We start from the raw sequence: 13837 nt of genomic DNA on the forward strand, positions 1-13837 counted from the left end.
ATAGTCATCATAATATAAATTTTTTATCGAATATATAATAAAAATCTATATCGTAAGATTGCCGATGTATGAGGATTGTGGAAGACCGAAAAGTCTGGCTCGAACTTATGAACGCTGAACTGATAATGATGACGATTAAATATATATCACTTAGTATAATCTTCCATTTTCATCTTCATAATTTTTAGCGATTTCAGCTTCAAATTAAAAGTGTTAAATTATAGGTATGATTTTTTTTCTAAACATTAACAAAACAAAGTGCATACTACTCAAAAAATCAAGAGAACAATATTAGATTATTACAGGTTCATACAATACACAGAGAAGGCACTTTTAACAAGAATTGGATATGCCAGCTCTGCGTCTTGCGTGTTTATAACTCTATGTACTAAACCCATCAATTTAGTTGCTGACTCGATTCAATTCTTCATCGGAAGTATTGAATATTATCGTAATTGAACAGTATTAGGAATTATATCATGTAATAATGGTACACAGAAATTATTACAATTATTATACATCTGTTTTTATCTGTGTATTTAGAGTTTTAGACTTTCGTTGAAAACTGATTGCTCAAGAATATGGGTTTTATTTTGACTCGAAGTAAAAGTATTTAGCCAAGTCTAAGATAAAATTAGTTATATATATTATATGTATAATTAACGTGAGTAAAAAAACGAGTATGGTCATCACCTGCGAGATATCATAAAATTTGCTCGTGAGAATTGGTAAAGTATTACTCGACTATACCTTGACATTAAAGAAGACCACAGCTAAATAATACTGATTTTAACCAGTGTGGAGAAAATTGAGGGTAGGGTCAGCATCGTGCTTATAATGCTTTTGGTATTTCAGGTGTCTATATAAGCTACGGTATTCGGTAAGCTTCGGTACTGTGTGGCTACGGTACTGTACTGTGTGGCTACGGTACTAAAGAATTTAGCCACCCCCTCTCTTCCCATGGGTGTCGTAAGAGGCGACTAAGGGATAGCACAGTTCCACTACCACATTGGAACTTAAAAAGCCGACCGGTGGCGGGATAACCATCCAACTGCTAGCTTTGAAATACACAGGCCAAAGACGGGCAGCAGCGTCTTCGGTGCGACAAAGCCAGCACTGCGGTCACCAACCCGCCTGCCCAGCGTGGTGACTATGGGCAAAACACATGAGTTCACGCTATTTTTGGCGTAAACTTATGGAGGCCTATGTCCAGCAGTGGACTGTGATAGGCTGTAATGATGATTCGGTAAGCGTGGTGACTATGGGCAAAACACATGAGTTCACGTTATTTTTGGCGTAAACTTGTGGAGGCCTATGACCAGCAGTGGACTGTATAGGCTGTAATGATGATGATGATGATGATTCGGTAATCGTTTACCATCAGGTGAGCAGTACGCTTGTTTGCCGACCTAATTGTACATATATAAAAAAAATATAATAATATAAATATTAATGTTTTACCATGAAGTCTCTTTACATGTCGAATCGAATATACAATAATAGTTAGAAGAAAAAACGTTTATTAATATAATTAATATCGAAGTTCATAGGTGAAATATTACGCGATGACTCACAGAAGTGACTATAAAGGTCAGGTTGAAAAGCTTAGGAGTGTGATATGTTGGAAGTCGCATGGGATATAATATTTACAATATATAAAAACAAAGATATAACAATAGTTTATTAAACGTTGTACATATTTACAATTCCCAACTTAAGAACTAAATATTTACAGATAGTTTTGGTACAAATCATATCCGCGTGGAATTGTGCCAAAAATGCTGGCAGCATTTCCCCGTTGAATCGCTATGCCGATTCTCTAGGCAAAAAATGCACCAGCCCTCTTGTCACCAGTGGAGGCAATAAGGCGACGAATTATATCATTTGAATTTTTTTTACAACTTTCATATTTGTATATATGAACATTAGCATCATGCTTTAGGGATCTTATAAAACACGAAAAACTATAATTTAATTAACTGTATAAAGTTTTATTCAGTTTTTTTTTTTATGAAAAATATTGTTTTTTTTTTAATCATGTAAAAATTAAACAAAAATTAATCAGTCAAATAGTAATAGTTATTGTAAGGTTTTCATAAAAGCAATATAAAAAAAATATACATACACAAAAAAAATACGAGTATAACAGTTTGCCGGGTCAGCTGGTAAGTTATAATTCTGTATTATATAAGTTTATCAATGTTAGAAATTTTTTAATTATAATGAAAACGTTTTTTCAATAACTTATAAATAATTTCAAAGAAATTATATTATTATTCTGAAAAACTTTTTTTTTAATAAAATTATAAAAGGTTGTAAAGTCGTCGAGTTCTGACTGACTGAACAAGAACTTTGAATTTTGTTGCATACAAAAAGTTAGCGACGTATATGAAAGTGTTTCATGATTTTGATTTTGAATATTCCTTATATATTTGGTAAAATTAGTCTAGTATATGGGTAGTATAGGCGTCGAATTTTCCACATAGTACTTAGATTTCTTGAAAATATTCTATTGAAGAAAAACCTAAAATGTTGTATATAAATATTGCCTATAATTTTGTAGTATGTATGTTAATAGTCTCTTTATATCTCTATATACCTCAATACCTCAACCTTACAGAAGATTGTAGCCCTATAATATTGCTCTGGATTAATCTTGTAATTGTTTCTGTGATGAGGAAGGCAGCCAGAGCTCCTGGAGATGAGTTGTATTAATATCGTAGGTAAGGCTGACAAAGTGATTCCGATGTTCTTGGTTTCAGGTTTACACTAACTGCTTGCCATCAGACGGATTGATTCTAACTTTATTAGTGTAATAAAAAAGCCCCACTGCTGGGTAAGATTATCGTCTTATACAAAAGTGAATCTTTGATCCTTTTTCACATACTAGCTATACCCGTGTGAATAATTCGCTTTAATTAAGTATAATAATTATAAAATTACAATAAAAGTATTTTTAATAAAGTTGCTCAAAAAGTGGCGTATTGCAGGGACGTATAGCGTTCAGGATGTGGGCTATTACATACTCGTGATTTTTTTTTCCTTTCCCGAACTCGTGCGTTCTCTTTCCCAACTGTCAAAATAATGTCTATTAAAAAGAAAAACCAACCATGAAGTTTTTATGATTCATGCAAATACGTATATTTCTAAAAAGAAGCTACTAATTTGTTTCAATATCAGATTTAATGATTTGATTTAATGAGTTTTGTTAGGTTTCATTTCATTTCATCTCATTAAATTTCATTATCATTTCATATCAATAAAAAACTTCTACTGAAGACTTGGCATAGTTCCCTTTGCCTACCAGAATGGGTGAAGAAAAAAAAACTCTGCTTATATTCTACGGTTGGCGCCATTTTTCAGATTTTTTTTTTTATTATGTTATTAAATTGCTTCATTTTTTCGCAACTGTATTAAAAATAGTCGTTCAGTACACGTGTGGAACCGTCATTGCAACTTGTTCCTCTCAACTGTAACTCCTTGCAATGACAGCCTTTCCACACTTGTAATGAAATATACTATTGATATTGATTTGAAATTGAACAAATAATTTAACGACCGTCATGTTGACGTAGTTTCAAAATTAAATCCGTCGTATATATAATTTTAATAATTAAATAATTTACAAAAACAAAAGCAATCATATTTTTTTTATTTGTTGATGCCGGTAGAGCAAGAAATTATCTATAAAATGATATATAATTTAATGTGGAGTGATTGTAAGGTTATTTTTAAAAGGGAGGTAAACATCTTAACCTTAGAGTAGTAATAGATATGATGAAAATAAAATTAAAACTATCAGTACTTCTAAATATACATATTATGCAAATTAGGTAATAAAAGCATAATCCATGTTAACCTCGATGTTACGTTAGACACGATTTTCATTTTAGTAAAACTCTAAAGTCTAAAGAAAATTACGAAGTATCGTTGAAAATATTATCACAACGAACTAACGGAAATTAGTTTTACAATATACCTTGCTCGACTTACGTTATCTTGGACTACTTTGAACTACTTTTAAAATAAGTAGATCGATAGATTGTCAAGATTTTATCTTTTTATTTTTACTAATAATTATGGATCCTTTGTCGTCCGACTAATAAACATTTTTATTTTTATTTCATTTTATTTGATAGTATGAAATTCACGTTAACTAGTAATCGTTTTCTTCTTTTAACGACGAAAACGCGCTGTCGCAGTGGGTACAGTAGTAAACTACGTTTACATACTGTTTAATATTTGTATAGGCCATACAGATGATTATCGTGGTCATGGGGGTTTATAATTGTGTAATCTGTTTTTCTGAACCCTTGAATCCATGAACACAGGATTTAAATCTAGCTGTTGAATCCCATTCACACTAATATAGGGGTGTTCAACAAAAACTTTGTTTTGCAAACCAAAATATCACTTCAGATTCACAAGTTGGTGCCAAAAATGGCGTGAACTCATGTGTGGTGCCTATAGTCACCGCGCTGGGCAGGCTTGTTGGCACCATAGACGCAACCAAAATATGTAATACAATAAATTTAGATGAGAATGATTCGAGTTTGTGTTGTATTAAAAAAAGTAAGTTTATATTTATATTATTACTGACCCCGCAAACGTTGTTTTGCCATATATTTTATTAACCTCTTAACCCCCCCCCCCCTTCAACTTAGTGGTATGAAAAATAGATGTTGTTCGATTCTCAGACCTATCCAATATGCACACAAAATTTCATGAGAATCGGTCAAGCCGTTTCGGAGGAGTTTAACTACAAACACCGCGACACGAGAATTTTATATATAAGTCAATTGTCAATAAATAAATAAAATAATAATTATACAGTTTTTTTTGTTTGTGACAGTCACAAAGTGTTCATTGCTCGCTATATAACAACTTTAATTTTTTTTTTATTGGACCTTGTTCGTTTTAATTTTTCAATATCATAAAATAACTGAGAGTACGGAATGGATAAATGGTTATATAGGTGATCAAATAAATGATTGTTGTGTTTCTGTGGTGAGTAAGGTGACCAGGGCTCCTGGGGGAGATTCGGGGTAAGGTCGGCAACACGCTTGCAATGCTTCTGGTAATTGCTTACCATCAGGTGAGCCGTACTCTTGTTTGGCGACCTAGTTGTATAAAAAATATCATAAATATTTATCATGTCTTATTTTTATCATAACAGTTGGCATAATTTTTTTTATCTCATCTGTTATGGTACAAAAATAGATACATTTTTTCGATTTTGGAATATTTTTATTTTATTAATCGTTGTAGCGTAATATTTTATAGATTGCTTTCGTCAATGAATTGGCTCTCAAATATCATATCATATATTATATTTATACATTTAGGTTAAGATGTTTGCCTTTCTATTTGGGAAAAATCTCACAATTACTCCACATAAATTGTATATCGCACTGTGAGGATTTATGGGTTAAACTTGAACTGCTAAATACCAATGGTCGAACTGATTATCTGTACATTTGCACCGTTTATATTCCCCCTCCGATACAGAAACATATCTTGGAACACTTCATTTTAAATACAAATCATATAATTGATAAACTTAGCTCCTTTAACATAATCGTTCTTGGGGATTTTAACTTGGGTGGTCTGTGTTGGAACTAGACGACTGGCCCTGCACTGACTCCGATAACAACGAATAATTTGTTGAATAACATGATTACCGATTTAATGTCATTAAATGCTCTTACACAGTATAATTGTTGTAAAAATATAAAAATCGCGTTTTAGACCTAGTAATTAGCTCTCTGGTTATCTCCCAATTGAGCCAAAGCAAGGACCCTCTTTCCGGGATAGAACCATTACACCCTCCTATTGAGTTTTCCGTTAAAATTAACTTTCAGGAAAAGCTCGAATCTTGTATTGGAGCTAGGTTCCGCTTCTACAAAGCTGACTATGACAAAATTACAAGTGCCCTGAATAATATTCTTGGGAGAAGAAATTGTCGAGTTATGATTGCTGTTCTGAGAATTATCATTGCTAAACATGTGCCCAAATCCAAAACACGGTCTAGTAAATATCCGCTACGGTTTTCTGCAGCACTGATAAAAGTCATCAATGAGAAATTTAAATATCGTAAAAATGGCAACCCTCGTGATTTAATTACTTTTAAGTTGCTCAGGGAGCGTTGCGCGAAGCTTCATAATCTAAACTATAAATTGTATTTGAATAGCCTGGAAACAACTTTGTCTTCAAACCTTAAACTTTTTTGGAGCTTTATTAAGCGCAAAATGGGGAAGGTAATTTCCTATCCTGCCTTTCATGTCCTTAGATGGCGAAGTGGCTTCTTCCGAACCTGGACAGATATAATATCATAAATAACGGTTCGTTATTAATCATCATTACAGCCTATCACAGTCCACTGCTGGACATAGGCCTCCACAAGTTTACGCCAAAAATAGCGTGAACTCATGTGTTTTGCCCATAGTCACCACGCTGGGCAGGCGGGTTGGTGACCGCAGGGCTGGCTTTGTCGCACCGAAGACGCTGCTGCCCGTCTTCGGCCTGTGTATTTCAAAGCCAGCGGTTGGATGGTTATCCCGCCACCGGTCGGCTTTTTAAGTTCCAATGTGGTAGCGGAACTGTGTTATCCCTTAGTCGCCTCTTACGACACCCACAGGAAGAGAGGGGGTGGCTAAATTCTTTAGTACCGTAGCCACACAGTACAGTACCGTAGCCACACAGTACATTCGGTTCGTTATTAAACAGGTTTGTTATTTTTGTTGGCGTCCTGTCGTGTTGGCGCATTGGCGCGTTGGCACGTTGGCGCATTGGCGTGTTGGCGTGTTGGCGCATTAGCGTGTTGGCGTGTTGGCATGTTGGACTGTTGGCGTATTGGCGCATTAGCGTATTGGCGTGTTGACCTGTTGGCGTATTGGCACATTGGCGTGTTGGCGCATTGGCGTACTGGCATATTGACCTGTTGGCGTGTTGGCGTGTTGGCCTATTTGCGTGTTGGTTTGTTGGCGTGTTGGCGCATTGGCGTGTTGGCGCATTGGTGTGTTGGCGCATTGGCGTATTGGCGTGTTGGCGTGTTGGCGTATTGGCATGTTGGCATGTTGGACTGTTAGCGTATTGGCGCATTAGCGTATTGGCGTGTTGACCTGTTGGCGTATTGGCACATTGGCGTGTTGGCGCATTGGCGTACTGGCATATTGACCTGTTGGCGTGTTGGCGTGTTGGCCTATTTGCGTGTTGGTTTGTTGGCGTGTTGGCGCATTGGCGTGTTGGCGCATTGGCGTATTGGCGTGTTGGCGTGTTGGCGTATTGGCGTGTTGGCATGTTGGACTGTTGGCGTATTGGCGCATTAGCGTATTGGCGTGTTGACCTGTTGGCGTATTGGCACATTGGCGTGTTGGCGCATTGGCGTACTGGCATATTGACCTGTTGGCGTGTTGGCGTATTGGCACATTGGCGTGTTGGCGTGTTGGCGCATTGGCATGTTGGCGTGTTGGCGTATTGGCGTGTTGGTGCATTGGCGTATTGGCGTGTTGGCGTATTGGCACATTGGCGTGATGGCGTATTGGCGTGTTGACCGGTTGGCGTGTTGGCGTATTGGCACATTGGCATGTTGGCATGTTGGATTGTTGGCGTGTTGGCATGTTGGCGTATTGGCACATTGGCGTGTTGGCGCATTGGCGTATTGGCATGTTGGCGTGTTGGCGTATTGGCGTATTGGCGTGTTGGCGCATCGGCGTGTTGGCGCATTGGCGTGTTGGCGTGTTGACGCATTGGCGTGTTGGCGCATTGGCGTGTTGGCGTGTTGGCGTTTTGACGTGTTGGACTGTTGGCGTGTTGGCGTATTGGCACATTGGCGTGTTAGCGCATTGGCTTATTGGCGTGTTGGTGTGTTGGCGTGTTGGCGTATTGACACATTGGCGTATTGGCGTGTTGACGTATTGGCGTGTTGGCGTATTGGCACATTGGCGTGTTGGCGTTTTGACGTGTTGGACTGTTGGCGTATTGGCACATTGGCGTGTTGGCGCATTGGCTTATTGGCGTGTTGGTGTGTTGGCGAGTTGGCGTATTGACACATTGGCGTGTTGGCGTGTTGGCGCATTGGCGTATTGGCGTGTTGACCTGTTGGCGTGTTGGCGTATTGGCACATTAGCGTGTTGGCGTGTTGGAGCATTGGCGTATTGGCGTGTTGGCGTATTTGCGTGTTGGTGTGCTGGCGTATTGGCGTGTTGGCGTGTTGGAGTGTTGACGTGTTGGCGTGTTGGAGTGTTGGTGTATTGGCGTGTTGGCATGTTGGCTCATTGGCGTGTTGGAGTGTTGACATGTTCCAGTGAAACTTAAAATCTCATCAAAATCGGCTTAGTCGTTCCGTAAACCTTCCTCTTGAAGCCCTCTCTCCATTGGTAAAACCGCATGAAAAGCCGTTCAGTAAATTTTGAGGGAATCGATTACATACACTTTTGGGGACTTATTGTTATAATACACTAACTGTTGCCCGCGACTACGTTCGCATGGTTATGAAGATATGCATTCAAGATGTTTAAGCAAATTATTTTTTTATTTCAGTCACTTGAAATGCTTATCACGCTGAGTAATTTTTTAAAAGGCAAAATTTAGTATAATTTATTAGTTATTTTTATAAAACCTCTCTATACACCACATTTTTAGTTTTATTTTCAGGATGCAATATAAATAGCCTAGCAGGCGAACTTATAGCTGCTGTATATGTTTCATACAAACTATCAACCCTAATCAAACGCCCTTAGCAGTGGAATATCAAAAAATCCGTTCTTAGCGGACGTTTACTAACTATTATCTACCTCCCTGCTAAATTTCATCTTTGTCCATCCTGGATGGATGGACCATCCAGCGGTTTTTGAGTTCTCGTGATGAGTGAGTCAGTGACCTTTTTCTTTTATATATATATATATATATATATATATATATATATATATATATATATATATATATATATATATATATTATATATATATATATATATATATATATATATATATATATATATATATATATATATATATTATATAGCGAATGTCTACGCCCTATAAGGAACATACCTACCAAATTTCAAGTTTGTAGCTGTTATAGTTTCGGAGATTTCGTGATTAGTGAGTCAACCTACCATCCCCCGTTTTAACCCTAAAAGGGAGTTGATATCTAAAGATACATTATTTGTACACCTTCTCACCATCTATAGAGCATACATTTTAAATTTCAAATCTCTTACTTCAAAAACATAGGACTTTCATTCAATCTTCCAAACCCCGTTTTACCCCCTTAGAGGACGAATTTCGTAAAAACCGTTCTTAGTGGATGTCTACGCTCTATAAGGAACCTACCTGCCAAATTTCAAGTTTGTAGGTGTTATGGTTTCGGAGATTTCGTGATGTTTCGCTTTTATATATATAAAGATAGATATACTATGAAAAAATATATACGGTCGAATTGAGTAACTTCCTCCCTTTTTTGAAGTCGGTTAAAAAGTAGATAGATGTACACCATGACCACTGTTACTGATGTCCATTCTTTTATCGATAAACAAAATAGACCCACCATTTTGTCAAAAAGTGATCAAAAACTTTGATATATTTTATTAAAAAAATTGAATCATTGTCATCTAAATCTATTATGTTACTTTGAGTTATAAAACAAAGTTTGACAAATTAAGTATATTACGTTACTTATATATACTACTATTACTTATATAAAGAAATCGTTATTTATTATTTTATTTAAGTTTTTTTTTCAGTTGCTTCGTAATTTTGTCGAATCCCCATATCAACTACGCAAAGTTTTATTTATATTCCCCAAAGTAAAGTTCCTTAGTTCACGACAGACATTTGTATTTGCCACATATATGTTTGTCATGCATGGTCTGGGCGTTTGTGCTTGTGTATTGTGTGTGTTTCCGGGCCCCCGACACAGGAGATAAACCTTCTGGGGGCCGTTGAGTGTAAAGCGTTTATTATTTATTTATTTGTAACTAGCTGACCCGGCGAACTTCGTATCGCCTAACAGTCGATTCTTTAATTTTTTATTTTTTTAAGTTAATAAGTCAACAATTACATTATGTCAAAAATTAAAAATTATAAAACTCACAAAATTCTTTTAATAGTCACTAAAAAATCACAATGAAATTTTTTTTATATATAATTTTTCTCTCCGTAAGAACCATCCTCGTACTTCAAGGAATATTTTAAAAAAAGAATTAGCGAAATCGGTCCAAACGTTCTCGAGTTTTGCGCTTAGCAACACATTCAGCGACTCATTTTTATATTATATATATAGATAAGCTTCTTTTTATATACTTAAGGTTATAAATATGCCCAAATTAATTTTATTCTTAGAGCTTGTTCAAAATATAACAAATACCTTCTTACTGTATATTACGATTACACGCAAAACAAACTGTAAACAAAGAAATAAGGAATTCTATATTATATAATTTTGTAAGCAGTATTTATTTTTATATAATTCGAGTATTGCAGTTAGGTTAATTTCTTTTAATGTTAGTTTACATTTGTATTGTTTTAAATATTGTAACTAGTTTTTCATTATTTATTTAATTCTTTATAAATAAATATATACACAATACACACACGGTCATCTTTCCCTAAAGTAAGCAACTTAATGCTTGTGTTATAAACAAGGCCGACTGGTATAACTACATTCTTTTGCGATAAATATACTTATAAAGAATACATATATAATAAATATACATAGACTCGAGGTGGGAATGGAACCCACAACCCCCGGAGCAGAAAGCAGGGTCACAAACTGCGCCAACGCCAGTCAAAATTATTTATAATTGAATAGAAATTTTTAATTGCGTAATTAATTACTTACTCATTTCTTTATTTATTTTTTACATAACTTGTAATATCTTAGTTTCTGATTGCATTTTTTCGATGAATTGTTTTAAATATGTGCTTTTTAGCTCTTCAATAAAATGTTTGTTAATTGAAACATTATTGGTTTATACATTTATTGTATTATTTTTTAATTTATTGTGTTACTAAACTATTGTTTCTAAAATAAAATAAAAAATATGGAAGTTAATAATATAATATAATAATGTCACTTTTATATGAAAATAAATTATTCAAAATTCATAATTTTGTATAATTTTCTTCATTGATTTAAAAAAAAATAGTTACAATAAAACCTTTTCACTTAAGGATATATACCGTAGGTTTATTTCTCAAATAATAACACCAAACTAAACACCAAAGAGGTCATCATTTCATCATTATTTCGTCCTATTGGGCAAATGTCAAAAAAAGTATAACAACTAAAAGGGAATTAAATAAATGATAGTATTTATTTAATGAATACAATACGGTATCAATAATATGTTTAAGTTGGTGATTCTTTTCTAATCACATTTTTTCTAAATTAGTTCCAACTTTAATTCGTTTTTATCAACTAGAAATTCATGGCACGAGTTGAACAAATGCGCACTATTTCTCCCTAGGGGTATGCTTTCTAGTATGAATTATGAAATTTAAATTATTAAATCCCTGTTACCTGATTACCGCGTTGAAATAGAGGTAAAGATAGTTTTCTAGATATCTTTTTTGTTGGTTGCCTTTTTAGTTAAATTAATTACTAATTGTCATTATTAATTTGACTTGAAATTAAAAAAGTGGAAGTAATCCGAAACGGAAAAAAAAATGTAGAAACTTTTTTACGTAAAGTGCACATATGTGAAATATATGTGAAAAATGCGTCATTTTTTTATATTTTATTTTAATCTACAATATCAGAAATTTTTCAAATTTCAGTTTTTAAAACCGAGTTTAATAAAATAATACATATTTCATGAATACTCAGAAATAGGTTAATAGTTATTGATCAAAGTAATAAAAGAAAAACCTTAAAGGTCAGCGCAAGAAAATGTATATACAATTCTTTACTAAGCTAGAACCGCTTTACCTGTTATATAAATATACCCAATGCAGATAAATTTTACCACGTAACAGCCGATTCCAATTAAACGATTAATTCACTATCCGAATACCACTTCTCTGCAAAAACCATTGACCGATTACGGTCTTCGAAATTCGACTGAAGTGAATTTATTTTCATTACGTCATCTCAAACATTGAATGAAATGCTGGCAACCTTACGTTAACATCCAAGAAGGTTTATGAGATTCCGGTGAGATTGACATTGCAAAAGGCGATCTTATATGATGCATCAACGGCGCTTCATAAGGCATACGGTCGCTATTAAGGCAAGCTCTGTATCTCTGACCCCTTACATTATATAACTCATAAATTATGTCTTAATTATCCATACGTTGCATATACATATTAATTTGTAAGAAGATGATAATTATTTTGATTACAATTAGCTAGCGTATGAAGGCGGAAAAGCTGTGCGGAAATTAACGCCTTAACGAATGAATAGCCTTAAATAATGAATAGGATTTACAGCACTAGAAAATGAAAAGAAGGATAAAAGATGAAATTTTGGCTTTTGACTCTTTCAAATATACGTACTAACAATTTATGTGCAATCCAGTTCGATTATATTATATCATAGATAATTTTTTGCATCACTTTTTTCAATCGCTTATTTTACTTTTTTTTTCTTTGCAGATCAAAATAGGCTACTTACAGTTTCCAATAATTTCACGTAAAGAAGTGTATATCTATATGGGTATACGTTTATTTTGCTATGTATTGTATTACAAAAGTTAGTAACTTAGTAAAAATTGTTTAATAAAAAAAAAGTGAATTGATATTATAAATATGTTACTTTTATTATTATACTAGCTGACCCCGCAAACGTTGCTTTGCCATATATCTTATTAACCCGCTTAATCCCCCCCTTATAACTTAGGGGTATGAAAAATAGATGTTGGCCGATTCTCAGACCTACCCGATATGCCCACAAAATTTTATTAAAATCGGTCGGAGCCGTTTCGGAGGAGTTCAATGTTTAACACCATGACACGAGAATTTTATATAATATAAGATTTATTTCCGTTTATTTTTTCCAATGTATTATTTATTTTTGTTTTATTGATTAAGTATTATTATTAATTAAATTTTATTTATTAACTTCTATTCATTAATTACTAATTAACTACTTCCTACTACTTACGAATGCTCCACTGTGTAGAAATGGACTCCCTGCTAGACTGTCCTGATAACTGTATATATACTAAGTGCGCTTAAAAACATCGATAGCGCGATTCAGTTCACGTAATTTCTTTCAGGCTGGATCAGACCTGGTCCTGATGCAGTTATGCTTTACCATACTTGATTATATTTTACACCAGGCTATCCTTATCTGGACCGGACCGGGTCCTGATCCCGCCATTGGTCGGCTTTATAAGTTCCAAGGTGGTAGTGGAACTGTGTTTTCCCTTAGTCGCCTTTTACGACACCCACGGGAAGAGAGGGGGTGGCTACACTGTAAAAATTTTTTGTAAAATTATCATTTTTTTACTCAACATGAGATGGCTAAATTACTAATCAGTGTGTATGAATTCAAATTATAACACATTTTGAGTAATTTTCCAAGACATATGAGAAAATTTGCTAAGATGCGCTTTAATTTTACAATCTTAGAGTATAAATCTTACTTGTATTGTAATTTCACGGAACAGTTTATTAAATTTTAATAACAAACTTTGAAGATTTACCAAAATTTTTAGTAATTTGAGATACTATATTTTTTTGTAAAATTACCAAATATTTTATAATTCGAATTACTGTGAAGTGTTTAGAAATTTACAAATTTTGTTATTATTTTTACAATTTGAACTGTAAAATTACACAATACATTGTAAAATTACTAAAAAATACTATTTGTCTGTTGCCATGTATAA

This window comes from Melitaea cinxia, chromosome 6, assembly GCF_905220565.1.
Source record: "Melitaea cinxia chromosome 6, ilMelCinx1.1, whole genome shotgun sequence".
In the NCBI taxonomy this organism is placed as follows: Eukaryota; Metazoa; Arthropoda; class Insecta; order Lepidoptera; family Nymphalidae; genus Melitaea; species Melitaea cinxia.